The sequence below is a fragment of the Pteropus medius genome, unplaced genomic scaffold (assembly GCF_902729225.1).
Source record: "Pteropus medius unplaced genomic scaffold, Ma_sr-lr_union100, whole genome shotgun sequence".
Classification (NCBI taxonomy): Eukaryota; Metazoa; Chordata; class Mammalia; order Chiroptera; family Pteropodidae; genus Pteropus; species Pteropus medius.
The window spans coordinates 3890997-3917573 of record NW_024352785.1 but is presented as its reverse complement, the minus strand read 5'-3'; the positions used below and the strand labels follow the sequence as shown (position 1 = coordinate 3917573).

At 35.2% G+C, this 26577-nt stretch overlaps 1 long non-coding RNA gene across 1 annotated transcript in view; it reads right to left on the bottom strand.

The window, feature by feature from the left end:
- The window catches only part of LOC120590795 (uncharacterized), a 70882-nt gene that overhangs the window by 21959 nt on the left and 22346 nt on the right, over positions 1 to 26577 (bottom strand). The window contains exon 4 of the long non-coding RNA XR_005649771.1: positions 22309 to 22431. This is a non-coding gene — a long non-coding RNA (uncharacterized LOC120590795). The remainder of the gene's footprint in view (positions 1 to 22308; positions 22432 to 26577) is intronic.

Genomic DNA, 26577 nt, shown 5'->3' with positions numbered 1-26577 from the left:
ATGCTACTGAACAAACAATAGGTCAAAGAAGATATCAAAGGAGAAATAAAAAAATACTTTGAGACAAATGAAAATGGAAATATAACATATAAAAATTTATGAAATGCAGCCAAAGTACTTTAAAGAGGGAAGTTCATAGTGATAAATGTCTACATCAAGAAATAAGAATGATCTGTAATAACCTAACTTTATACCTAAAGGAACTAGAAAAAAAATAACAAACTAAACTAAGAAGGAAATAAAGATTAAGACATAAATGAAATAGAAACCAAAAGGATAATAGGAAAAAGCCATAAAACCAAGAGCTAGTTTTGTGAAAATATATACAAAATTAACAATCCTATAGCTAGACTCACTGAGAGGACTCAAATAAATAAAAAGCAGAAACTTAAGAGGATACATTACAACTGATATCAGAAATAAAAAGGATTATAAGAGACTACTATGACAACCTAAAAGAAAGGGATAAATTCCTAGAAACATACAATTTACCAAGGCTGAATCATAAAAAAATAAAATAAAACATCTGAACAAACTAATTACTAGTGTCAAGATTGAATCAATAATCAATAACCTTCCAACATAGGAAAATCCAGGACCAGATGGCTTTACTGGTGAATTTTAGCAAGCATTCAAAAAGGAATTAATACCAATCCTTCTCAAAGTCTTCTAAATAATAGAAGGAAAAGGAACACTTTCAAACTCATTTTATGAGGCCAGCATTACCCTGATACAAACACAAAACAAGGATGCCACAAGAAATTACAGACCAATTTTCCTGATAAACTTAGGTGCAAAAATCCTCAAAATATTAGTAAACTGAATTCAACAATACATTAAAGAAATCACACGCCATAATCATTTATTCCTGGTATCCATAGTGTGTGATACTCCACATTAAAATAAATGGTAAACATTTTGTGATCATCTCAATAAATATAGAAAAAGCATTTGAGAAAATTCAACATCCATTTATATTAAAAATTCTCAACAAAATGAGTATAGAGGGAACATATGTCAACATAATAAAGGCCATATACGACAGGCCCATAACAGCATATTCAATGGTGAAAAGTTAAAAGCTTTTCTTCTAAGATCAAGAACAAGACAAGAATGCCCATTCTTGCTACTTTTATTCAACACAGAACTAGATGTCCTAGGTAGAGCAAACAAGCAAGGAAAAGAGATAAAAGTCATTCAAATGGAAAAGGAAGACATAAAATGGCCACTATTTGCAGATGACATGACATCATATATAGAAAACCCTAAATAATCCATAAAAAAACTATTAGAATAAATGAATTCTAAAAAGTGGAAAGATATGAAAATCAATATTCAAAAATCTATTGTATCTATATAGTAATAACAAACTATCAGAAAGAAATTTAAAAGAATAAATCCATTTAAAATTGCATGAAAAAGGATAAAATACGTAGGAAAAAATTTAACCAATGTTATAAAAGACCTGTACACTGAAATCTATAAGACAATGATGAAAGAAATTGAAGACTTAAAAAATGGAAAGATATTCCATGCCCACAGGTTGGAAGACTGACGTTAAATTGTCCATAGTACACAAAGCAATATACAGATTTAATAAAACCCCTATCAAAATTCCAATGCATTTTTCACAGATATAGGACAAAAATAATGTTAAAATTTATATGAAACCACAAAAGACCCTGAATGGCAAAGCATTCTGGAGAAAAATAATTAAAGCTGGAGGCATCATGCTTCTTGATTTTAAATTATATTACAAAGCTGTAATAATCAAAACGGTACAGTAATGGCATAAAAACAGACATATAGATTAATGGAATAGAAAGCCCAGAAATAAACCCACACATATATGGCCAATTAATATACAACAAAACAGCCAAGAATATACAATGGGGAAAGGATAGTCTTTTTAATACATGATGCTGGGAAAACTGGACAGCTGCATGCAAAAGAATGAAATTCTGCCACTATTTTACATTGTACACAAAAATTAACTCAAAATGGATTAAAGACTTGAATGTAAGTCTTGAAACCATAAAATTCCTTGAAGAAAACATAGGAGATAACCTTCTTGACATTAGTATCAGCAATAATTTTTTAGATTTGGCACCAAAACGAAGGCAACAAAAAGCAAAACTAAATGAGTGGAACTACATCAAATCAAAAAGCTTTTGCACAGCAAAGGAAACTACCAGCAAAATAAAAAGGTGACCTATGGGATGGGAGTAAATATTTACAAATCATATATCCAATATGGGGTTAATATCCAAAAAGTAGAAAAACTCATACAATTCAATAAAAAAAACCCAAACAAACAATTTGGTTAAAAATTGGGCAAAAGGATACGCATAGACATTTTAACAAAGAAGACACACAGATGGCCAACTGGAACATAAAAAGGTGCACAGCATCACTAACCATCAGGAAAATGCAAATCAACACCACAATGAGTTATCGCTTCATATCCGTTAGAACAGTTATCATAAAAATGATAAGAAATAATGAGTGTTAAAAAGGATGTGGAAAAATGGGAACCCTTGTGCACTGTTTGTAGAAATATAAATTGGTGCGGCCACTATAGAAAACAGTACGAAGTTTCTTAAAAAAATTAAAAGTGGAACTACTATATGATCCAGTAATTCCAGTTCTGGATATTTAGCCAATGAAAAATAAAACACTAACCTAAAAAAATATGTGCATCCCTGTGTTCATTGAAGTATTATTTATAACAGCAAAGACATGCAAGCAACATAAGTATCCATCAATAGGTGACTGGATAAAGAATGTGGTATGTATACACCGTGGAATATTATTCGGTCATAAAAAAAGGAAATCTTACCATTTGCAACAACATGGATAGACCTTGAGGGCATTATGCTAAGTGAAATAAATCAAAGAAGCACTTATTTGTGGAATCTAAAAACAAACAAACAAACCCCCACCCCTCCCCGGCCTCAACTAATTCATAAATACAGAGGACAGACTAGTGGTTGCCAGAGGCAGGTGTGTGGGAGGTGGGAGAAATGTGCGAAGGTAGTCAAAAGGTATAAACTTCCAGTTACAAAATTAGTCCTAGGAGAAATAATATACAGCATGATGATGATAGTTAATACTGTAGTGTATAATTGAAAGTTGCTAAGACAGTAGAAGATCTTCAAAGTTCTTAGAAGAAAAAAATCTTAGTAACTGTGGTGAGGGATGTTAACTAGACTTATTGTGGTGATCATTTAGTATGTATACAAATGTTGAATCATTGTTATACACCTGAAACTAATATGCTATATGTCAATTATAACTCAATTTAAAAATGATGTTCATTATAGTTGTAGTATTAACTATAATTTATCATAGTTATGTTCTTTCAAAACTGACTATTCATGTTGATGATTCATGTACAGTATATACAGCAAATTTCAACTACTGCACTTGTTTGACAATTATACCCCACCAAGCAACCATAAAGGAACGAGAACATATGATTTTATCTACAAGTCTCCAACTGGCAACTTTAGTTCTCCCCTTGTCTCCCTGGCATCAATTTTCAAGCCACTACTATGTGCCAAGTCTGTCCTCCATGTTTTCTCCTTCGTTTTCATAACACATTAGAGGTGAAGAAATTGAGCCCCAGAAAGTTTGGGTCTTTTGCCCAAAGTCTCCTGCCACCTAAGGAGTAGAGCAAGATCTGAAGCCAGCTAGGCGAACAAAAGTTCAGAATCTACCAATAGGCCCTTTTGACTAAAACTAGGTTGAGCAAAAAATCATGAACCAAGGTCGGAATTTAACAAAAGAAAGAGGCTGTAGTATTATATAACTAATCCAAGAGTTTTATGGCTGTTAATGACACACTTAGTGAATTTGAATATGTCCTTCCTTTGCTCTTTTCAGGTAATATTATCCATGTGTGTTTGTGGCAGTCTAGACTCTGGATTTCTTTAGAGTTTTCCATTTGGCTCCTCATTACCCCACTGTTAGGGTGAGCAGGGAAAGGCAAAAGAGAAACTAAAAAGGTATTACCTTTATTGTTTATCCCTAAATGTTATATAATTCATATCAACACACTAAATATCACGGCACTTTTTTTTGGCAATTTCCTTTAAACAACAAGATTCCTTCTTTTTTTTCTCTTATACAAACCTTAATTTTCTTCTATGTGTAGGTTTGTCTACAAATACAGAATTTGGTTAGAAAAGTACTTGGTTTCTCCATTTACTTTCATATATGTGGAACTCAATTAACAATTTAAGTGGGATTTATTTTTTAACTCTGAAAATTGGTGTTTAATTTGGGCAGTTTGACAGTTTCCTTTGTTTGTTGTTATTCATAATCTAGTGTCCCATTACTGTGAAAAATTAAGTGTTGCCTAATCATGAGACTAATAAGCAACAAACATGCTCAATTGGCTACTTTTAATATAGCTGAGGATGAAGAATAAACTATATTCTTGATTATGGGACCATGTGTTTCATTCTCTATATTAACTATAATTTAGGCCTTTTTTAAAAAAAAGTGATGAAATGGGCTAACAGAGAACTGGGTTGGACATAATTGAAGTAGGTAGGTAACTGTCAGGGAGTTTGCATTTTAAGAGGTGCATTAGAAACGTCTAGTGATCTAACCAAAAGTTATCCTCTCCTTTTTTGTTAATATCAAACTCCTAAATTTATTTAGGAAAGAGATATTTCCAACAAAAAGTTATGGTCAATGTAAGCTAAATTGTTTGGAGAACTTCGGGGGAAATGATATACAAGGGAGACAGTCAGCTAGTATTTGTTCATACCACTTATTGGTGTTCTGAAGCTTAGTTTCCAATCTGGCGGAGGGATGGTCTCCCACATCTCCAACAAGCAATTCTTAGACACCAGTAGGGTGTCTAAAAATTCAACTCAATTCTGATACCATCTACCCAAAGATAGCTTCAGATCTTACAGCTTAAGAGTTCAGTCCTATAAGACTACATCCCCTGCACCAGCACTTCAGATGTCAGCCACAAGCCCTGGCTGTTACTTGTATTACTGACCAACTGGCTATAAATCAGAGATTCTCATGACCTTCTCCTTGGGTTTGATTAATTTGCTAGAGTGGCTCACAGAACTCAGAAACATTTTACTTACTAGATCACTGGTTTACTATAAAAGATATAACTCAGGAATGGCTGGATAGAAGAGAAGCGTAGAGCCAGGTATGGAAAAAGGACTGGTAGCTTCCATGCCCTCTCCAGGCATGCCACTCTCCCCAAATCTCCACATGTTCACTATCTTAGAAGCTCTTCAAACCTTAACCTTTCGGGGTTTTATGGAGGCTTCATTACATGGCCATGATTGATTAGATCACCGGTCACTGGTAACTGATTTGACTTCCAGCCTGGAGGTGGGGAGTGGGGAAGTGGGACTGCCAGTTCCAACCCTCTAATCACCTGATCAGGTCTCCTGGCAACTACCCCCCATCCTTAGGTGGGGTTCAAAGTTACCTCATTAACATAACAAAAGACATCTTTATTGCTCTCATCACTTAGGAAAGCCTAAGGATTTAAGAGTTCTGTCAGAAATGGGGATGAACACCAAATATATATATTTCTTATTAAAATCACAATATCACATCACTACACCCTCCCCTGTCCTCTTTCCTGCCTGGATGTGGATATAATGATAGCACCCATCTTAGAATATAAGGTGAAATTGAGGATGAAAGATATGCTTTCAGCAAAACTAGGTAGAAAAACAGCAGGAATTGCATCCCTGATGACCATGGAGCCCCCAAAGCCCTCAACTGCATGTCACTGCACTTCCTTTATATGCGAGAAACCCACTTATTTAAGCTATTGTCTCTATTACTTAGCATTCAAAAACACATTCCTAACCGATATCTCCAGTAAAATACTACTGTCTAAATTTAGAAGATAATGGGTCTTGTTAATCTTAAACTTTAATTTCTGTTCAAGTGCAAAGCCTCCTGGGAGAGGTAACTTTGTTGAGTTTAAGGTCATTTCTATACAGCAGGTTTGCAAAGAGAACAAAAGTAGAGATAAAAGGGGTGAGAGTGAAACAATAAAAAGGTGCTTCTAGGTGTCATGGAGGGCATGCCAAAATAAACAACTAAAAAGATTATTAATAAGTTAGCTCACTTTAATATGAATGGAGGAGTGATCAAGAGACTTTGTATTGAGACTTTTAGAAGATTCCAAAACAAAGAAAAAGAATGCAGATCACATCAGCAGGGCAACTTGTTCTAAGCCCAAAGAAAAACAATGCAATTCTGTTCATCTGACCTTTCTCCCTTGAATTTTATAATCACATTTCCCCTCAGCCCTACAGATGGAGAATAACTAGGCAAGAAAGCTCCACCTGAGGGCACTTTCTTATCACCAGATATTCAGCCCCTCCCTGTCCCATCCATAAAATTTACAATGTTATTCTCATATCGATCAGCCCCTGCTGATTTTAAGAGTCAGGGATTTTTACAAAAAATATTTTAATACCTTTCACTCTTCTTTCCCTTTGAAGTTCCAGCCATTATAATTCAGCTATTTCTTGGCTCATAAACTTGGCAAGACTTTCTGGAAAAAAGTCATCTCATGGGCAGAGAGGTTTCTCATATGCTGACAGTTTAACTTATATGAAATCACTGAGTAATAATAGGAAAGATAAAATAAGGATTGTAAAGAGAACAGGAAGCAGAGTGCCCTCCACAAACAAATCCCCACCACTGATTTTTGCTTATCTAAGAAGACGAAGGGCCCTTCCTTTGAGGCAGCTAAAACTGTTTATTCAATGTAATTTTTCCACAGGATGGAGAGTGGTCTTGTCTTCTTCCCCAAACTTTCCTTAAATGCTGTTTCAAACTTAATTCTGAGCTGTCACATCGAAGCAGCCTTCTCTAACCCCTTCTGCTAAGGAACACGACTGGAGGCTTAGGACCACTTAGGATGCCTCACACTCAAGTAGCCTTTCATCTCAAAACAAATCTCTTAAAAATATTCCTTGGAGTGAACCTTTGTAGACCGTTCTATCTAAAATCTCATAAAGACTGAAAAGAGGAGGCTTGTGCACCTCTGAAGAGAGCCCATGTCCATCTCTGAGTCTGAAGCACATGGAAATATTAATTAGCTAAGTTCTTGAGTACACAATGCAGAAGACATCTGCCCTTGTTTTCTCCATGCTAAATCCCCTTTTCACGCTTACTATAACTAAAAAAAAAATCACAGAAGTAAAAATGGTTCGAATTAAAAACACTCTTTCGCACAACATCCTGTACTGCTTAACACTGCCATAATTCTACTGCACTGTAAACAATTAAAAAGGGATATTGTAAAATTAGCTCTAATTTGCATAATAATGCCTTACTGTTATAATTTAGTGACTGCGTCTGCACAAATAACGATTCAGCTTACATTTTTTTGTTTTAATGTATTTTATACAAATAATGTCAAATTTGTAGATTACTTGGTTCCCAAAGCAAGCCAGATGAGGGCATTGAATTTTGCGAGTTTAATATACCACATGATATGATAATTCTAGTGTTCTTAAATTAAAGGTCACCTCCTTTCCTTGTTATTTTTTCTCCTTGTTTAAGAAAAATGGTTTTTGAGACTTCTAATGATCTGAAAGGAAAAAAATATACCCGTTATGTACCCAATGACTTCTAAACCAGAATATTTAAAATATATTTTTCCCCATTTTTCTTTTAGAGAACTATATAATTTAATCCTAAAAGCTACCTTTAAAGATGTTTTTAAGTTTAAAATCAATTATGTTTGAATCCTGGGCTGGCAGTGCAAATTGCATTAAAAGATGTTTTAATTGTATTTATTGTCACAGATGTTAATTCAATGGATCTAACTCATTGTCTTTTGGATGTGGTGTAATTCTACTTGATAAAAACTGAATTGCCACATAAATCTGCTCTTATCTGAGGATTTGTGCTCCTAGGGCCATTGGGTCAATGATGAAATCATTGCAAACCCTCAATGCTTTCCTTGAGGAAAATTTCAATGATTGCTATAACGGGGCATCTCTTTTTCACAAATGAGACCAGCAGTGGGTTTCTTGTAAAAAACTGGAAGGGTTATTACAACATAGAGGTAAGTGACCTAGTGTGTCAAGGTAGTTGATTAACTATTGAAAAACTTGATAATATTGGTTGTTAAACATTCAAATGAGTTGTCAAGAAAAAGCACAACAAAAAATATTTTTGATGATTCTTTAGAAACCCTTGATTCTGGTCAGGGCTGCTCTATATAGTTGTGCAGGTTACTGGCTAAGGAAGGGACTAAATGAGGGCTGAAATCCAGCCTACACCCCATTTGCTAAACTGGGTGCCCTGAAGAAGAGCTACATGAGCCCAAAGGATGAAGCACCTTTTCCAGTTTGCACAAGGGCACTCTGTAAGCTCATGACTGTCCTTAGGTCTGACTTCCCAAGTTGGCATAAATGTGGTTGAGCCTAACCAAAGAACTACTTTTCTAGGAGCTCCTTTCCACCATTCCATAATTTTAAATAAAGCTTGTATGGGATATAAACTGGAATCATTTAAATCAGAATGTTAATCCCACAATAACTGTAACAAAGAGGATTGTTAAAGCTACTAGTAGTAATCCAAGTCAATCTTATTTCAATGTATATTCGTCTTCTTTCTTACAGATTCATTGGGATGTGTGATTATATCTCTACCAGACAAATAATGTCAACGCTTATCTAATAAACTTGATCATTGTAGACAACTGATTATAGCAGGCCAAAATCCTATTCTCTACTCCATTTCCATCTTCTATGTAACAGCAAGTTTTCTATGATTTTATCTAAATTCTTAGATAAGTATTCTTTGTTAACTTTAGATTTTCAAATAATCAGCCTTTCCTTCAATCTTGCCATCTCTGGGGTGATTTATGACATTGACCAAACTCTGCATTTATAGAATTGTCTAGAACAGGAGTCCCGAACCCTCTAGGCTGTGACGGGTACCTGTCCATGGCTTGTTAGGAACCAGATGTACAGCAGGAGGTGAGCACCGGGTGAGCAAACAAGTGAAGCTTCATCTCTGTTTGCAGCCGCTCCCCAGTGTCTCAGTTCCACCTCAGGTCGTCAGGCGTTAGATTCTCATAGGAGCAGCAGTTGGAGACTGCTGGTCTAGAAGACTTATTGATAAAAAATTATTTGATTCAGAGAGATTTTGTACTTTTTAAAAATCTGTGCAATTATTTGCTAAGTGAATAGCTTTATTTGCCATTATTCTGACCTATTTAAAGCCATCTGGCATATTTAAATGACCGGACAGAAAACATATGATAAATAATGTAGGTTTCAAACCAGGAAAGGAGAGAGAAAGAGAGAGAAAGAGAGAGAAAGAGAGAGAAAGAGAAAGAGAGAGAAAGAGAGAGAAAGAGAGAGAAAGAGAGAGAAAGAGAGAGAAAGAGAGAGAAAGAGAGAGAGAGAGAGAGAGAGAGAGAGAGAGAGAGAGAGGGAGGGAGAGAGAGAGAGAGGAGGGAGAGAGGGGAGGGAGGAGGAGTGAGGGAAGTGACTAAGGTAATAAAACAAAAAATCCATGTATGGTTTAGAACATAAATTTTATATGTATGTCTTACATATAGCTATTTAATTACTGGTCTGAAAAAATTGTATTAAATTAATCCCTTCTAACTTGTTTTTGTATAGTCAGCTTTGCAGCGTGGGAAACTTTCTCTTAAAGATTACTTTATATTAGCCATGCTATGTCTCTAAATAAACTGTCAGAGTGCCACTAAGACATACTATACTGAAATCACAAAGATAATATGAATTTTGGTATATTATAAACACAATCTTACATGTAAAACAATATGACTGAGGTCGTCCTTCAATTAAACCTAGAAGGCCAGTTGAATTCCTATTCTGAACTTTCTCTGATGAGCACTGATCAGGGGCTACCCTTAATAGACGTATCCCATGAAATTCTAGCTGAAACCCTTCTAGGACCAATTTGAGGAGAAAATATAACTTCATCAGTGAATGCTAAAAAAGAAAACAAAACAAAAAACTAGATTTTTCTTCTACTACTCATATTAAAATTTGAAGCAACCATACAAAACAAGAAAAACTGCATTTGTTTATTGTCTAGACCAGAGAACAAGAGATCTCATGTACTCTGCTGAGGCCTAGATAATGATTCTTAAATTTTAGTTCTGGATCACATTCATGTTTTTACTTTTAAAATCTGCATGCCATCTGTATTATTTTCTTATATTTTTCCTTAAATTGCTTTTTGAAAAAATACATTTTTTTAAAAAAAGAATATTTATGTACTATTATAAGGGAACAAGTCACTATCACTTAACTTGAGATAACTAAAAATAATAAAAATAAACCAGTTTCAGTAAATTCTAGCTGGGAAGTGTTGCTGTCAAATGCTCTGAGCCTTAACCTTGCTATGTATTAAAAAAAGAGAGGGTGTGAAGGAGGGAGAAAGAGAGGAGGGAGAGAGAGAGAGAATAGCAATTTTAGGAGAGACATTTTAGTACCATCTCAGTTATTCTAAAAGCTTGAAAGACCTATGAAAGGGAAATGCATTTCTTTATATGGCATTCAAAGTTATTTAATGTCTGGTTTATCTACCACTTATAATTATCCATCTTAATGGTAATAGATGTACAGGTCTTGAACTTTTGGAAACACTGAGCAGAGGTTTCTGCCATCAGTGGGATGTCCTTCTTCACACTTCTGACTCAATAAGGTTTCTATCCTTTTGTCTCTTAATGAAATGGCCCCAGATTGTGAAAAGCTTTTGGTAACAGCCAACAAATATCATAGTATAATTATTTTACCTATTTATTCATATGCTTACTAGGTACAAACTAAGGCAAACACAGTGCAGGTTGGTGTGATTAAAAAGATTTCATACCAGTCACTCAAGTGCTTAATCCAGTAGAGAATTATTTATTATCCAACATGATAGAACTTCAATTTAAAAAAGCAAAAAAAAAACCCTGCCTTTCTTGATATTTTGTTAGGCATTTCTTCTATCTTCTTTAAAAAAATGAGGTTCCAGTTCAAGATGGCAATGTAGAAGGATCCTGAACTCACCTCCTCACATGGATATGTTGAATCCACAGTTACATAAGAACAACTCCTTTTGAAGAAATCCAAAAACTAGCTGACCAACTCCTACACATTGGGTGAAAAGAAAAACCCCACATGAAAGAGGTAAGAGAGGCTGGAACATAATTTCCCATCAAACTCATCCCTGGTACAATGACCCCAAATCAGGAGGAAACCCATAAATCCCAGCTTTTCTCTGAGGAATGAAAAGTTTTAAGTCGACATTTGAAGCCCCAATTTTCAATATCTGCACCTGAGAGATAGGTTCCCAAAACATCTAGTTTTGATAGCCCATAGGGCTTGTGTCCACAAGCCACACAAGGCTACAGCAAACTGAGAAATAAATCTTAAAGGGCTGTGTGGACTCACTGTGACTAATGCCCCAGGTCACAGTACAGAAACAGCAGGAGGAAATGTGTCCAGTCTTTCTGTGAAAGAGGCCTACTTGCTTATCTTAAAAGCTTCAGCTGAGGTGCAGGCATCTGATTTGACATACATCTAGGGGCCTCCTTTGCTACCACTCTCTACCTCACTTTAGGTCACCAGTATCTCTTAAAAGGGAGATTATGCATATCTCTGGAACACCAATATTTGTGGATGCAGCTCTGGGGATGCTCCTTGATCACCTGGCTCTGGTGGTCAGTAGGGCTAGCTCTTAACTGGCTACCCCTCCTCTCCTCAGCCCAAGGCACAGGGCAGAGGCAGCAGACTTGAATGTGCTGAGTGTTTCTGTTGGAGAGGCCAATTAGCTTCTCTTAAAGCTTCAGCCTGAAAGGCGGGCTTCTAATTTAACAAACATCTAAAGGCCTACTGGGATACTCTCCAAATATAACAGAGGCTCACAGACCACTAGACTGGCTGCATAAAAAATGTTAAAGGGACTTTGCTAATTAGTAACAGGAAAACAAAAGTATAAATCTTACAGGTAAAGATAATTATATAGTAAAATTCAGGATAATTTAATGTTGTAAAGGTGGTGGGTTAATCACTTATAAAGCTAGTATAAAAATTAAAAGATGAAAGAAGTAAAAATAACTAAAAAAATAATTTGTTAACGGATACACAATATAAAAAGAAATATCAGACAAAGAATTCAGAATAATCCTCTTAAAGAAGTTTAGTAAACTACAAAAACACGCAGATAACTAAACCAAATTAGGAAAACAATGCAAAACAAAATGAAAATTTCAAAGAAATAAAAACTATCACTGTCCCCCTTCAAAAACAACCCCAGAAGCCCTACATTTGAAAAATACAATGATTGAACTAAAGTACTAAATAGAGAGCTTTGAAATCAGACTTGAGCATGTAGGAGAAAGAACCAGTGACATAGAGGGCAGGGCATTTGAAATTATCCACTTAGAGGAGCAAAAAGAAAAAAAAGGAAAAGAGTGAAGTAAGACAATGGGACCTCTGGGACACATTAAAAAGAAGCAATATCTACATTGTGGGAAATCCAAAAGAAGAAGAGAAACTGAAATTATTGATAAGTAAGGACTTACCTATCAATAGTATTTTGTTAATTGTTCTCTGGTTGTTTTGGAGATCCATTGTTCCTTGCTACTTCTTTTTCTGTCTTGTTTTGTGTTTTGGTATATTGGTATTTTGATATATTGGTATTAGTACACTTTGACTTTTTATAATGTCCTTTTGTGTAACTACTACAAGTTTTTCCCTGTAGTTACCATAAAGTTTACATAAAATATCTTAAAATTATAGCATGCTATTTTCAACTGATAATAATTTAAATAGCATTCCTAAACTTTACTTTTACACCTTTTCTCCCTCACATTTTAGGTTATTGATGTTATAATTTACATGTTTTATACTGTGTATTTAATAACAGATTACCCTAGTTTATGGTTATTTTTACTACGTTTGTTTAACTTTTAAGCTAATCAGAGCACCCAAATATATAAAGCAAAAACTAACAAGGCAAAGAGAGAAATACACAGCAACACAGTTATAATTGGAGATATTAATTCCTGAGTCTCAAGCATGGTTAGATCACCCAAAGAATCAGTAGGGAAACAAGCAGATTTGACCAACACTATGTATCATATGGACCTAACAGACATGTACAGAACATTTTATCTGACAACAGCAGAATACACATTCTTTTCAAGTGTGTGGGGGACATTTTCTAGGATGGACCATATGTTAGGACACAAAACTAGTCTTAGCAAATTCAAAAAGAATGAAATCACACCAAGTATGTTCTCTGACCACAACAGTGTGAAATGCAAAATAACAGAAAGAAAAATGGAAAACTCACAAACACATGGAAATTAAACAACACTCCACTGAACAATCAATGGATCAAAGAGGAAATTAAAGATGAAATAAAAAAATACTTGAGACAAACAAAAACTGAAATACAACATACTGAAACTTGTAGGATGTGGCAAAAGAAATTCTAAAAGGGTGTGTATAGCAACAATTGCCTATATTAAAAAAACCTAAAAGATCTCAAACATCCTAACTATGCCCCAAGGAACTTGAAAAAGAATAAACTTAGCCCAAAATTAGCAGAAGAAAGGAATTAATAAAGATTAGAGCAGAAAAAGTGAAATAGAAAACAGGAAAACGATAAAAAAAAAAGATTAACAAACCTAATGGTTCATTGAAAAGAAAAAAATACTGACAAACTTGACAGCTAGACTGACCAAGAAAAAAAGAGATGACTCAAATAAAACCAAAAATGAAAGAGACGTTTTAACTGACACCACAGAAATATGAAAGATCCTAAGAGGCTACTATGAACAACTGCATACCAACATACTGGGTAACTTAAAAGAAACAGAAAAGATTATTAGAAACATACAACCTTACCAAGGCTGAATCAGGAAAAAAATTTTAAATCTGAACAGACCAATTACTAGTAAGGAGATTGAATCAGTAATCAAAATCACTCAATAAAGAAAAGACCAAATGGCTTCAATAATGAATTTTATTATTTAACATTTTATTATTTAACATTTTACGATTTAACACTAGTCTTTTTCATGCCCTTCCAAAAAATTAAAAGGAAGAAACACTCCCAATAAGTAATAATAAATAAATGGCAACAGAATTGTAAAGGGTGTAGTATATTAGGCTCTATTTGCAGATGACATAATTTTATATGTAGAAAATCGTAAAGACTCGACTAAAAATTGTAGACCGACAAATTCAGTAAAGTTGCAAAATACAAAATTAATATACGAAAATCAGTAGCATTTCTGTATGCTAACAATGAATCATCTAAAAAAATAAAGATAACAATCCCATTTATAATAACATCAAAAACAAAATATACTTAGGAATAAATTTAACCAAGGTGAAATATCTCTACGCTGAAAACTACAAGTCATTGATAAAAGAACTTGAAGAAGACAAATGAATGAAAAGGTACTCCATGTTCATGGATTGAAAACATATTGTTAAAATGTCCCAAAATATTAAAATGTACCCAAAGCCATCTATAAATTGAATGCAATCTATATCAAGATTCAATGGCATTTTTTTTTTTTTTTTTTACGGGAGTAGAAAACACAATTCTAAAATTTACATGGAATCACAGAAAACCCCAAATAGCCAAAGCAATCCTGAGAAAGGGGAATAAAGCCAGAGGCATCACACTTTCTGATTTAAAGCTATATTATAAAGCTATAATAATCAAACAGTATCATATTGCCATAAAAACAGACACATAGACCAATGGAACAGAATCAAGAGCCCAGAAATAAATCCAGGCATATAAGGTCAACTAATACTTGACATGAGAGCCAAGAGTACTCAGTGGAGAAAAGACAAACTCTTCAGTAAATGATTCCAGGAAAATTGGATATTCACATGTCAAAAAATAAAACTAGACTCCTAACTTATACCGCTCACAGAAATTAACTTGAAATGAATTAAAGACTCAAATGTAACACTGGAAACCACAGAACTCCTAGAAGAAAACATACGAAAAAACTCCTTGAAGTGGATCTTGGCTATGATTTTTGGACACGATAGATAAAGCACAAGCAACAAAATACAAAAAAAATAAACAAGTGGGGTACATTAAATTAAAAAACTCCTGCACTACAAAAGAAGCCAATAAATACAAAATGAAAAGACAACCTACAGAATGGAAAAAATATATTTGCAAACCATATCACTGATTAGGTGTTAATATTCAAAATATATAAAGTACTCATACAATTCTACAGCAGGAAAAAAATCCAAACAATCTGCTTAAAAACAGGCAAAGACCTAAACAGACATTTCTCCAAAGAACATATACAAATGGCTAATAGGTATATGAAAACCTATTCAACATTACTAATCATAAGGGAAATGCAAAGTATAACAACAATGAGATATCACCTTATACCTATTAGATTGGCTATCATCAAAAAGACAAGAGACAATAAATGCTGGCAAGGATATGAAGAAAAGGATGCCTTGTATTGCTGGTGGGACAGTACATTGGTACGGTCACTATGGAAAATAGTATAGAGGTTCCTCAAAAAATTAAAAATACAATTACCATATTAGCCAACAATTTTATTTCTGGAAATACATCCAAAGGAAACAAAGCACTATGTATAAGAGATATCTGCAGCCTGTGTTCACAATAGCATTATTTTTAATAGCCAAGACATGGAAACAACTTAAGTGTCCATTGATGAATTAATGAATAAAGAAAATGTGGTATATATAATAGAATATTATTCAGCCATAAAAAATAGGGAAATCATCTACTTGCAAAAACACGGATGAACCTTGAGGGCATTATGCTAAATGAAATGAGTCAGACAGAGAAAGAAAAACACTTGTATGATCTAACTTCTATGTAGCTTCTAAAAAAAAATGAACCAAAACAAAACATCAAACTCATGGAAAAAGAGATTAGATTTGTGGTTACCAAGGGTGGTGGGTGCAGGGATAGGGAACTGGAGGAAGGTGGTCAAAAGGTACACACTTCCAGTTATAAGTACTAGGGATGTGATGTACAACATGGTGACTACAATTAACACTGCTATATGGCATATTTAAAAGTTAATTTAGAGAGTAAACCCTGAGTGATGCCCTCATAAGAAAATTTTTTTTTCCTTTTTTTTGTATCTGTATGAGATGGTAGATATTAACTAAACTTACTGTGGTAAGTTTAGTTAATCATTTCACAATATATTAAGTCCAATCATTATGCTTTACATCTTAATGTATACGATGCTCTGTGTCAATTATACCAATAATATTGAAAAAAGAATGAAATTTTGACACCAAAAACATAAAATGTGTGTGTGTGGATAAATATGTAGAGCTTCAGGACTCATTCAAATTTAAGTTACAATCAACCTAAAATAGAGCATTATGATTTATGCAAGCCTCATTGTAACTAGAAAGAAAAAACCTAAGAAGATACATCAAAGATAAAGGAATACCACTAAGCATACTACTATAGAAAATCATTAAATTACATAGGAAGAGAAGAAGAAGAAACAGGAAATACAAAACATCAAGAAATAACTAGAAACATGGCAATAAGTACACATATTTCAATAATTACTTTAAATGTCGGTAAATTCTGCAATCAAAATACAGAGTGGCTGAATGAACTTAAAAAAAAAGACTCATTTATATGCTGCATACAAGAGACTAACTTCATAAAGACACAGAGACTAAATGGAAGGGATGGAAAAAGACATTTCATGCAAATGGAAACCAAAAGAAAGCTTGTTTAGCTATACTTATATTACACAAAATATACTTTAAGAAAGACTTTAATAAGAAACAAGGAATGTCATTACATAATAAGTGGATCTATCTAACACGAGGCTATAACATTTGTAAATATTTTAGCACCCAACACAGGAGCACCTAAATATATAAAGTAAATATTAACAAATCTAGAAGAAGAGATAGATAGCAATACAATAATAGTTAGGGATTTTAATAACTAACAATGGATAAATCACCCAGGAATAAAATTAATAACGAAACATTAATAACGACACGTTAGACCAGATGTACTTAAAATAAAAATATAAGAACATTTCATCCTGAAGAAAGAAAATGTACATTCTCAAATAGACATGAAACATTCTCCAGGACAGATCATATGTTAGGCCACAGATCTTACCATTTTTTAAAAGATTGAAATCATATCAAGCATCTTTTTTTGACCACAATGGTATGAAATGAGAAATCGATTACAAGAAGAAACCTGAAAAATTCACAAATATGTGGTAATTACACAACATGCTATTAAACAATGTGTCAAAGAAGAAATCAAGAGAAATAAAACCTTGGAACAAATGAAAACAAAAACATAACTTAAGGGATGCAGCAAAAGATTTCTAAGAGAGAAGTTTATAACAATAAATGCCTCTATCAAGAGAAAACTCAAACTATATCTTAAGGAACTAGAAAAAGATGAAAAAAAAAAAACAAAGCGTACAGTTATAAGAAGGAAGGAAATAAAGATCAGAGTGGAAATAAATAAAATAGAGACTAAAATGACAATAGAAAAGATCGATGAAAATAAAAGCTGGATTTAAAAAAAAAAAACAAAAACAAAATTGACAAATCTTTAGCTAGACTTACCGAGAGCTCAAATAAAAGTAGAAAGGGGAAAGTAGAATGAGATGTTACAGATGATACCACAGAAATACAGCGGATCATAAGAGACTACTATGAACAATTATATGCCAACATATTGGACAACTTGAAGAAATGGATAAATTCCTAAAAACGTACAATCTACCAAAACAAAATCACGAAGAAGTAGAAAAACTGAACAGATTGAATCAGTATTTAAAAACCTCCCAACAAGAAAATGTGCGGGGCCAGATGGCCTCACTGGTGATTTCTACCAAACATTTGAAAACAGATTAATACCAACTCCTCTCAAACTCTTCCCCCCCAAAAAAATTAGGAGAAAGAGAAACACTTCCAAACTCATTTTATGAGCAAGCATTACTCTGATACTAAAACTAGACTAGGACATCAACACAAGAAAATTACAGGCAAGTATCCCTAATTAACATAAATACAAAAATCCTGAATGAAATATTAGCAAACTGAATTCAATAATACATCAAAAGAATCACACACCATGATCAAGTGGTGTTTATTTTCTGGATGCAAGTATGGTTAACATCTGCAAATCAATCAATATGATACACCACATTAACTGAATGAAGGATAAAATCATAATTATCTCAATAGATGCAGAAAAAGCATTTGACAAAATTCAACATTGAATAATAAAAACTCTCCACAAATTGGGAACAGAGGGAACATATGTCAACATAATAAAGGCCATATATAACACACCCACAGATAACATCATAGTCAACGATGAAAAGTTGAAAATTTTTCCTCTAAGATCAGATATGAGACAAGGATGTCCACATTCACCACTTCTATTTAACATAGTTATGAGAGTCCTAAGCTGAGAAATTATTCAAGAAAAAGAAATTAAAATTATGTAAATTGGAAATAAAACTGTCGCTATTTGCAGATGACATGATTATATAAAAAACCTAAAAATTTCACCAAAAATTGTTAAAATTAAATGAATTCAGTAAAGTTTCAAAATACAAAATCAATATACAAAATTCAGTTACATTTCTATATACTAATAATAAATGATCAAGAAGAAAAGAAAAACCATTTAAAACTGCATCAAAAGAATAACTGGAAATAAGTTTAATCAGGAAGGTGAAAGACCTGCGCACTGAAAACTATAAGGTAGTAATGAAAGAAATTGAAGAAGACTTAAAAAATGGAAAGCTATTCCATGCTCATGGATTGGAAGACTAAAGTTAAAATGTCCATAGTACCCAAAGCAATCTACAGATTCAATACAATGGCATTTTTCACATAAATAGAACAAAAAACCTTAAAATTTGTATGGAATCACAAAAGACCCTAAATAGTCAAAGCAATCTTGAGAAGAACAAAACTGGAGGCATCGTGCTCTCTAATTTCAAAGTATATCACAAAGCTATAGTAATCAAAATAGTATGGTATTAGTATAAAAACAGACAAGTCAATGGAACAGAAAAGAGACCTCTGAATAAAATGCATATATGGTCAATTAATTTATAACACAGGAGCCAAGAATAGAATAGTATCTTCAATAAATGCTGTTGGAAACACAACCACATGGAAAAGAATTAACCTGGACCACTCTGTTATACCATACATCAAAATCAACTCAAAATGGGTTAAAGAGTTGGATGTTAAGACCTGAAACTGTAAAACTCCCAAGTAGGTGATAAACTACTTCACATCAGTGATCTTTTGACATCAAAATAAAATCAACAAAAGCAAAATAAACGAGTTGGACTACGTCAAACTAAAAATCTGCACAGCAAAAGGAATCATCAACAAAATGAAAAAGTAACCTACTGAATGAGAGAAAATATTTGCAAACCGTATATCTGATAAAGGATTAATGTCTAGTTAAAAGAATTCATACAACTCTGGCACAAAAAAATCAAACAACCCCATTAAAAAACAGGCAGAGGATCTGAATATACAAGAAGACATACAGATGGCCAATAGATACATGAAAAGTTGCTCAACATCACGTATCATTAGAGAAATGCAAATCAAAACTATGAGATATTACCCCACATTTATTAGAATGGCTATTATCGAAAAGATAAGAAATAAGTGTTAGTGAGGATGCTGAGGAAAGAAAATCTTTGTAAACTGCTGGTAGGAATATAAATTGGTACAGCCACTATGGAAAACAGCATGGAGGTTCCTCAAAAATTAAAAATATAACTACCATATGACCTAGCAATTCCACTTCTGAGTATTTAAAGAAAATGAAAACACTGACAAAAATATATCTACACTCCCATGTTTATTCTAACCTTATATATAATAGCGAAGACATGGAAAAAACCTAAGTGTCTACTGATGGATGAATAGAAAATGTGGTATATGTACACAATGGAATATTACTTAGCCATAAAAGAAAGGAAATCCTTCCATTTGTGACACCATGGATAGACCTTGAAGACATTACACTAAGTAAAATAGGTCAAACAGAGAAACACAAATACTGTATGATCTCATTGTGGAATCTAAAACAAAACAATGTCTCCCGCCAAAAAAACAAACCCCGAAAAGATAGATATAGAGAACAGATTGATGATTGCCTGATGTGGGGTGGTTGAAAACATGAAGGTGGTCAAAAGGTCCAAACTTCTAACTATAAAATAACTCCTATTGATGTAATGTAAAGCATGGTAACTGTAGTTAATAATACTGTATTATATATTTGAAAAAAAATATATAGCATGAAGCAAAAAAAATGTTCACCTCAGGCAATCACTCACAATTCTTGATTATGATTATCCCATCTCACACAGCGATTTCTAATTCTTTGTAATATGTGTTAATTGCTAATATATAGGACTACTTTCAAAATCAGGAAAAAAAATGCCACCATATAAGTCTATGATAGCAAAGCAATAACACTTTGCTTTAATAATTTTCAGAACACTGCTATATATATTTTTTCATTTGAACCTCATGAGGTTCAGATTCAACTTTCCTTTTACAAAGTAAAGAAACTAAATATCCAAAAGGTTGCCAGTTTGCCCATGGTCCCATGGCTATAAATGGGAAAGTTAAGTCACAATCTTTTGGTTATTTTCTCACCAAAATACTCTCTCATCATGGATAGTTTTGGTGCATTCTTTCTCTGTTCAGTTTTCTGTTCCATGTTCATGTTAGTTTATATTTTTTGGGTACCTAATTTGTGATAGAAACTGCTATAGGTAAGGATATGAAAATGAATGATATACCATCTATGTCAGTAGTCCCCAACTTTTTGGCACCGGGAACCGGTGCTCCTATGAGAATCTAATACCTGATGATCTGAGGTGTGGCTGAGGTGGGGATCCTAGAGCTGGGGAGCAGCTGCAAATACAGATGAACTTTGCTTACTCACCCGCCACTCACCTCCTGCTTGTATGGCCCCGTTCCTAACAAGCCACGGACCGGTACCAGTCTGTGTCCTAGGGGTTGGGGCCCCTGGTCTATGGAACTTGGATTCCCAAGTAGGGTTATAGTCTTTATATGCCACTCTTATGGAGTAGTGTAATAACTGGGATTAGGAATGAGGGAAGGGGCAGTAAAGCAGGGAAGGAGGAAAAGAAAAGGAAGCATTACTAAACTTGCCAACACTAAGTGCAACTGACAGCGGATCCCTCAGAACCATTCTCTAGAAGTTTTATAACCTTTGTTTCAGAACATTACATTGTGGGGGTTGGAAGGTTGTGGAGAAAGGAAAAAAAACTACCTACCAGCTCCTATTTCTCATTGGTAGAAAGTTTGACCCTTCGAGTGTTAACTTTTTCATATTTAGGCTTTGCCCGTATGTGAGCATCTAGGATGTCTGCTTATCTCTCATCTCTGTGTCATCAGGGAAGCCTATGGTAAGAGGAGTGGGGCATATGGCATGGGCATAAAGTGATACACTGCTGGGTGGGGCTGGTAGAATTTGCAGGTTGTCTTCCAGTAAGATGATGAAATGAGACTCAAGATAGGCCAAGTGTGTCTGAGGTGGTACATGAAAATGTTAGGTAGCTAGTCAGACATGAGCAACAAAGGAACAAAGGAATGGAGACCCAATCCAGAGACTGCCCCCAAAACACTTTATTGGTAGTTAGAGAATCCCTCCTGCAGCCCCAGAGACAAAGGACAGGAGGTCCATAATCTATAGCTGGTTTTATACGGCCACAGACATGTGTGCAGAAGGTACTAACCTAACCTGCCCACAATCTCGGCCTCATTATACCATCATAAGACCATGTTTATGCCTGGAAGTTCATGATAACAGACTGAATCCTGGGTAAGCGCATGCACACTAGGTAAAGAGTTATATAGCACAGGTAAAGACTTATATAGCATCCAAGTGTCAATAAAATGACCTCACATGCTAGGAATGCCTTTGTAACCACCCATCACGGCCCAAGTATAATACAGATCTTCCCATATCTGGGTTGTTACTGCTCTCTTCTCTGAAAGCCCATTCCTCTTTCTAAAATATACTTTTAATAAATCTTTTCTAAATCTTGCTGACCTATGATTTGCTGTGTCACTGAGGAAGAACTTAGGAAAAATGCTAATTACACTCTGTGTCCTTATCCCCATCATGCTGCCAGGGCGACACCATAGTTCAAATTGCTCCCAAACAGTAACAAAAGGTGTCGATATCATTCAATGCGAAGATTTCAGCACTCACCGTCCACATTTGCCTTCCTCATTCCTGGCCAGTAGGAATCTTCACATAGGCATCTCAGCATTTCTAATCTTACACGTTTCCAAATCAGAAGTCTTCACTTTTCTCTTTTCAAAGTCAACTCTCCTCCAAAACAAACGGTAACAAAATGATCCATTTTCACTGTGATGATGATAATTTCATGCTTACAATTAAATATCCCATGAACTAGACTTTGTGTTAGGAGGTGCTGGGATACGAACACTATCAGTCCTCACCTTGGAGAAACTGACTACCTTGGCTGCACTTAGAATTCAGCTGGAAGTTTTAAATAGAGTGCTGGACCAGGTGCCTTGCCTACAGCTTCTGATTTAATTGGACTAGGGTACAGCTCAGGCATCAGGATTTTTAAAAGCTCCCATGTGATCTGTGCAGGCAGTGTTGCAACCTGTGATCTAATGGTAGAGAACAAACTATGATCTAGCCCAGAGGGTCTTAAACTTCAGTGCATCAGAATGACCCTAGGAATTTGTTAAGCATGCTGATTCCCAGATTCCATAGCCAGAGTTATGATCCACGGTGTCTAGGGTGGGGCACAGGAATCTGCATAGTTAATAAGTGCTCCAAGAGAATCATGTGTGGACAGCTTCGACTTCTCTTCAATAAATATTTCCAGTCTTAAAAGGGTAATAGCAAGGGTGAAAAGGTTTCGGAAGAGTGCACAAAGGTTGTCCATGGATTGAAAAATAGTATGGGGAATATTAAGACTATTCCTATGACAGGACCAAAGGAAGATTTAAAAAAAAAAAAAAAGAAGAAGAAGAAGAAGATTGGAGACTGTTTTTCCTGGAGAGGAAAAGCGCTGTGTGGTTACCAGCTGTTCTTTATCACCTCCAGGGCAGATGAAGAGCAGAGGCCTTTAAACTATACCACGTGGGCTTTACCTTATATGCAAGAAAGGAATTCCTGGCAGTGAGAGTTGTTAAGTGCTGATTTAAGTTATTAAGGAAGGCTGTGAAATTTTTTTCTCTGGAGGTTTTCAAAACCAGTAGAGATTCTCATCTGTCTTGGCTGGCTAAGGTATTATCCTGCTCAAAGGCAGAGGAAATAGACTAGATAACTTTTTAAGCTCTTGAATGGCTTATGACTCATGGATTTGTAACCAGCAGCAACGGTAGTTAAATGTGAGTGTGAAGGGACTTCCAGAATGACAGAGTGAGAAGCCTGGCAGACCCTTTTCCCAGAAAAACAACAATTTAACTCATAAAAATTATGAAAAAAATAATCATTTTAAAGCTCTGGAAATTGTCCTAAGGGCATAGAGCAAATGGAGAAACATTCATTCAAGAAAATCTACTAATCTTAGAACAATGACAGTCCTTGGCACAGCCTCCTCCCCATCCCCTCAGCTCTGTGTTTGGAAAACTCTTTTCTGGGAATTCTACTCTGGGTAGCGTGGCCAAGAAGATAAGGGGTATAGTGGTGGAGAAGAGGAAGCTACCTCTTCTCCCAACTCCCAGTCTAGGGCTTTTTTACACTGCAAGGGGCAGGCGGCAGGTGCTTATCATTCCCTGCCCACCACCACCCTTCCCATGTTGCAGAAATTCTATTTAGGGCAGGTGTGGTTGAAAAGACTGAGGTTCCCATCCCTACCAGCCCCTACTTATAGGGCATAAGCTCTACTCCAGCTGTGTAGGCCAAGAATACTAGGGCTCCAATTGTCCTGCCACAGCAGTGTGGAGGCTCCATTCTGGGAAAGGGGTACCATCCCCTACTCCAGCACCCACTCATGGAGCAGGTGGCACTCCAAGAGAGGCAGCCACTGTCCCTGCTCCCAGTTCCCGTGCTGTAGTGTAGAAGTTCTGCTCAGGGAGAGAGGTAAGCTGTAAATAGCTCTGTTGAAGGAGAATGACTACATTTGGAACAGAGTTTGGAGAATTCTAGGCCTAAGGGTGTTGTTGAAACAACCGTGATCTTGGTGGAGAACAATTAAGAGTGTTTGGTAGCTCCACGATGCTGGTAGTAACAAGTGAGAGAGCAGAAGAGCCGGGAGTTTAAGAGAGGACCACAGAAAGAGCAAAGAATAACCCTCCTGGAATGACAGTCAGCTCTGTGGGTCTGGAAGGTTGTGCCCATGTACTAGGCACCTACTTAGAAGCAATCAGAGCACGAGTTGGGGCCATTTTGAAGTCATTCCCCAAGCTGCACATAGATCCATCGACACAGGGTGGAAGCCTCACTGGCACAAAGGATTTAAGCACAATCTCTGACCAAGCACTAATTGGACAATAAGCAGCTCTGGCCCTGGGGCAACTTCTAGGAAGCCAAGTTTAAAAATAAAATCACATGCATCCTTAGTGGTTTGGCAGACTGTCTGCATACCCCAAACTGCACCCTCAGGAGGAGATGAAGAAGGAACTTCCAAGCTACTAGTCTCTGGCTGATCGAGGGGCAAAAATGTAAATTCTCTGAATTGTGATAGCAGCCTCCAAGCCACCTGGACATCCAATGGTAAAGAGTAAAACCTAACTGAACTAGGGGGCTTAAAACAAATTTTGACCAAAAAGTAGGCTCAAGGGCATTCCTTAGGAAAACCAGGGTAAAAGAGAAAAACAAAGGGAAAATAATCTGAACAGAGATATCAGAGACTGTACATCATAGAGTTAGTACAATCATGGCACTGAACAAATAAACAAATGATAAAGCAAACAACAGCAACCCCCCGGGGGATATCAGTATCCAGAGTTGCTACAACATATTCTCTAAAATATTCAGTTTTCAATAAAAAAAATTACACATGTGCACAGAAACAGGAAAGTGTTACACACACAGGGAAAATAGCAGGTGATAGCAACCGCCTTTGAGGGGCCAAGATATTGGACTTAGCAGACACAGGCTTCAAAGTATCTATCAAAAGTATGTTCGAATAACTTAAGAAAACCATGTCTAAAGAATTAAAGAAAGTATGATGACAATGTCTTACCAGATAGAAAATATCAAGAAGAGATTGAAGTTTAAAAAGAATCAAATGGAAATTGTGAAGTGGAAAAGTATCAAAATGAAAAATTCCCTGGAAGGGCTCAAAAGCATATTTGAGCTGGCTGAAGAATCAGTAAACTTGAAGTTAGATCATTAGAGAGGATGCAATTTGAAAAACAGAGAAAAAAGAATGAAAAACAAACAGAACCTCATAGCAATGTGAGACGTCAATAAGATACCAACATATGTGTAAAAGGAGAAATAGAAGAAATATTTGTTATGCTTCTTGGACATGTAATATTTTTCATCAAATTTAAAGGTTTTCAGACATTATCTTTTCAAACTCCAAGTAGGATACACAGAGATCCATACCTAGACACATTATAATTAAAAAGTCAAAAGCATTTTATGAACTTTATAGATGTCTAACCAATGTACTGTATACTTGAAAGGAATTAAAATAAATAAATTTTTTTAAAAAGTCAAAATCCAAAGATAAATCTTGAAAGTAGTAAGAAAAATGACAATAGAACTCCAATAAGACTGATAACTTCTCATCAGAAACAATGGAGTCCAGAGGCGGTGGGACAGCATATTCAGAATGTGAGTGTGTAACAGAAGACTGAAATTTGTGGATAAGATTCCCCGATGACTTCATGTCATATATGTGTCTCTCTCCCTGTATTCTATATTTTTTCATTTTTTATCACATTATCTCATGATGGTTTCTGAATCTTTGTGTAGGAAATATTTTACTATTTTAATTAGTATAAATCCATCCAAGTTTTCAAAATAGTCCTAGATCTTCTATCTCCTCTAGGATTAAGTATGTATCTTTGATTCTTGTTTTAGGTTGTGAGGACACAGTTCTCTGTCATGGACATCTGTTATTTGCTCTGTATCTATTCTTTCTTCTTATGATGATATACCTGGTGTTCTTTTGGGGGAACCACACCTCACTCTTTCTCAATTCATGTGGTGTATCCGAGGCTGATGTAAAATTCTGGCTTTATGGGTGAGCATATAACAGAAACCTGATCAATCAGAGATTTGCTCTGACATATTGAACCCTGATAGGTTCAGGGCACATACCCAAGCCATACTAATGAGACTCCATTTGGGGACTTTGACTAGAACAACTGAGAAGATGTTATTCCATCAGCATTACTCGGCTGGTAGCATATAAGTCCGGGGCTGTCATGGGCCACCAGGAGGAGTGAGCCTCCCAGGGACGCAGGCCAAAACAGGAAAAAAAATAAAACTGAGAGATTGGAAGAGGAAATCTTGTTGTTATGGCATTAATTTGAGCCATAA